The sequence below is a fragment of the Camelina sativa genome, chromosome 19 (genome assembly GCF_000633955.1).
Source record: "Camelina sativa cultivar DH55 chromosome 19, Cs, whole genome shotgun sequence".
NCBI classification, from domain to species: domain Eukaryota; kingdom Viridiplantae; phylum Streptophyta; class Magnoliopsida; order Brassicales; family Brassicaceae; genus Camelina; species Camelina sativa.
This window is the reverse complement of record NC_025703.1, coordinates 14550040-14553687: the sequence shown is the minus strand read 5'-3', so window position 1 is coordinate 14553687 and position 3648 is coordinate 14550040. Positions and strand designations below refer to the sequence as shown.

At 31.7% G+C, this 3648-nt stretch overlaps 1 pseudogene; it reads left to right on the top strand.

Annotated features, from left to right (window-relative positions):
• LOC104766350 lies at positions 1897-2971 on the top strand (annotated as a pseudogene).

The window sequence follows — 3648 nt, the reverse complement described above, 5'->3', positions numbered from 1 at the left end:
CTTCAATATATAATACTATCATAATTTAAAATTTATAACTTTAGTTGCAAAGATGTGCCTTCTTAGAATCTTAGTTGTGTTTTTGTTGTGTACTTTAGCACTGTTTTTATAATCGCTTGGTCAAAACCATCATATGAGTTTTATTCATTGGATGGATGTAAAATGTAAAAACTTAGACAGTAAACTAGCTACCAAAAATTACATGCGGCTGTATTTACGCCTGACGGTAAAGCCAAAGGCGTACATGGTGTAAGAAACTATCTGTGGAACACCACTTAGTCACCAGGTTATGATAGCCTTCATTAATTTCAACTCAAAACTTGCTGACCATTAATGGGGTGGGCGTTCGGTTTTTTGGTTTGGTTTCGGTTCGGTTTTTTTGGTTTACGATTTTTTTGGTTCTATAAAAATTAAACCATATAGAAACCATATGTAATTCGGTTTGGTTACGGTTCGGTTTTTTGCTTTATGGTTTTTTCGGTTTTATCAAAAATGAAACCATATAAAAACCATACGTATAACGGTTTGGTTTGGTTTCAGTTTTTAACGGTTATTCCATACTTAAAAAAATAGATAGTTGATAAATAACTAAAAAATAAGCATAAAAGTAAAACCTAAACATAATTAAAAAAAATAGAATCTAAATATAGTTTTGTAAACCCAAATACTTAATTGAAATTTAAAATTTTAAAAAGTAAAGGCTATTGAAAAAGAAAACCAGTAAAAAAAACCAAAAAAAAATCTTAGAGATCAATAATTATAAACCCAATAAAAAAAATTACTGATATTGTTATACAATATAAATTTATAAGTTGGAGAAACTAATATATTTAATTATCTTAAATTTTATAAAAAACCAAAAAAAACCATTCGGTTTTACGGTTTTTAACCAGACTAAACCTAAACCAAATAATTAATTAAAATAAAAACCAAACGGATTTTTAAACTTAACCATAACCAAACCAAACCATTTATTTCAGTTTGGTTCGGTTCGGTTTTTCGGATTTCGGTTTTCTTTGCCCAGCCTAATCATTTACTGTGCCAACTTACGGTAAACCAAAATTTAAAAAGCTTTATCCAAAAGATGCAAAAGAAGGACCAAGTTAGGGAGACCAAAACTAGTGATTATTGATTCTTCTAAAAAATAGAAAAGATTAGATAAAACAAAGAAATGATTAAGGACAGAGGAGCCGGATTAATAGGGAAGTTCACGTGAAGTTACAGCTTAAACCAGCCTAACACATATTACTAAATTCTCATTCTCACAAACAAAAATCGTGGGACCAATCTAATCTTTTTTATTGATTATGTGGCTGTAAAACCTAAAAACATAAACTATTCAGTATGAATAAGATTTGTGATTAGACAACAGTCTTACTTTTGTCTCTTTCTCTATATGATTAATTTGACCCTTGAGCCACTCAAAAACAGGTCTCTCTATTCACCTCCTAATGTGACATCTACCCACATATTATCTATTATTTGGGGACTTGTGACTCTGGAAACTGATTACTAATATGAAATGAAAATAGTAACTATAGAGTTATAGTCTTATAGAGTATATAATATATAACATAGAGAGAGGGATGGGTCCAAATAGTTGATGATGGTCATGGACCATGTGAAAAAACAATGAAAGCCCACACCATTAATTGTGGTAATGGATGAGAATATAGTCTTGTAGTTTTCCATGTCCTTAAACCTAATCTTCTAACACAATTCTCCACCTTCCCTTCTGACATTTCCCATATCACTTCCCATTAAATTTATTCCATTCCACCAATCTTGAATTATACCTTTTTACTGTAGTGTGTTACACATGTGAGTGAGTGAAAAAACAAAGCTAGAGATAATTACTGATTTGAGATGCTCTTTTTAGAAGGGGCCATATATAAATGTTAGTGTAGTACTAGTGGAGCTAACTCATTCACAATTATGACTTCTCTTCATTGAATGAAGGAGAGCCTCTCTACATCAATAAATAAGACAACAACATAGGTTTCAGAGAAAAAAAAAAGTGAGATACTCCTTTGTTAAAATATTCTTATTCCATGTTATAAAAGGAAAAAGAAAGATCGAAGAAGAAGAAGAAACATTCACAAGATTAGATATGGGTGGATGCACAAGCAAGCAAGTGAGAGGAAAAAGTATGAAAAGTGTGAAGGAGACGTCGAAAGGGAAAAGCAGAGGATCAAGAAGACCCATGATTAAAGAGAGAGATGAGAGAGAGAAGGTGATGTTTGCTCAGCTTAAAGAGGCGGAGAGAGAGTGGAGGAAAGAGAGGAAGAAGCTGAGAGAGGAAGTGAGGAGACTAAGGGAGAAACATGAGGAGAGAGAGGAAGCAAAGACAACAACAACAACAACCACAGAGGAAAGAGAGTATTGGAAGTGGGTTGTTGAGGAGATGTGTGTAGAGAGAGCAGTGTGAGATGAAGCCGTTGAGAAATGGAAACAACTCTATTTAGCTATCAAGAACGAGCTTGATCATCTCATTATCCACACTACTTCTTCCTCTGGTAAAAAAAAAACTCAACTGATTTCAACTTAATGTGAGAAAAAACTATGGATCCTTAAAGTGTCATTTTTTTGGTAGGAGAAGCAATAATGCAAATGAAACTTGGGAAGGAAGAAAAAGAAGAGGAAGAAGCAGAAGCAAAGACTGTGGAAATATTGAGAGATGAAGTTAGAGTTAAAGAAGAGACAATTGAGACACTAAAAGAGAAAATAAGTTTGATGGATAGACAAAAGTACGAGAAAGAAAGAGAGATTGACATATTGAGACAGAGTTTGAAGATTCTTGGAAGCAAAAAGAAGAAGAAGAAGAGGATAGGATCCTTAGTATCCATGAATCTGTTGATATTGAAGACCAAATGTGTCAAATGTAAATAAAACTCTTTTTGTCAAATAGTCTTCTGCAAGAACAGTCATATCAGTCAGAGAATCTTGATCCACAATGTCATATTATTATTTATTTCTCTTTTGGTTGTTTTACCAAAAAAATATATAAGTTCAAAAAGCACATGACCCATCAAAGATTTTTCACAAATTAAATCATTTTTGTTTTTGGTTTTTGTTTTGGTACGATACTAACTCCTGATGCAATAATTTCACGGTTGTGATCATGAACCATTTCATTATAGCTCAAACACCTTATAGTTCGAATTAGAAATGTTGATTCTTACCCTGCTTCCTTTGATCTTGAACATCTCACATTCTTTGCAATACTGTATACGAAGTGGTAGACTGAAGACCAACCCGATTTCCGGTTTGGTTTTCTTTAGGTTCTCATTGGTAAAATTATATCCAAAATATTCTTTTTCTATCTAATCGGACTTAGCTTTTAAGATAGTTTATTTTATTATCAATGTAGGAAATGTAACTTTTTAACATTCATTTTAATGGTTAGTTAAATTTCCATGCTAAATATTTGTTTTCAAAGATAAATGTCAAAATCTAAATGAACAAGCACATGTAAAATTAGCATATGTAACTTTGTATTTTTGTTAGTTTTCCTTTTTAGTTGAAAAAAGTTTAATAATTCTTTTAGATCTAGACATGTAAGTTAATAATACAAAGTAAAGTTTATCCTCCATACTTAGAGTAAAAAACATTTCTCCTTATGACATGTGTTATTTCTTTTAAAGTTAT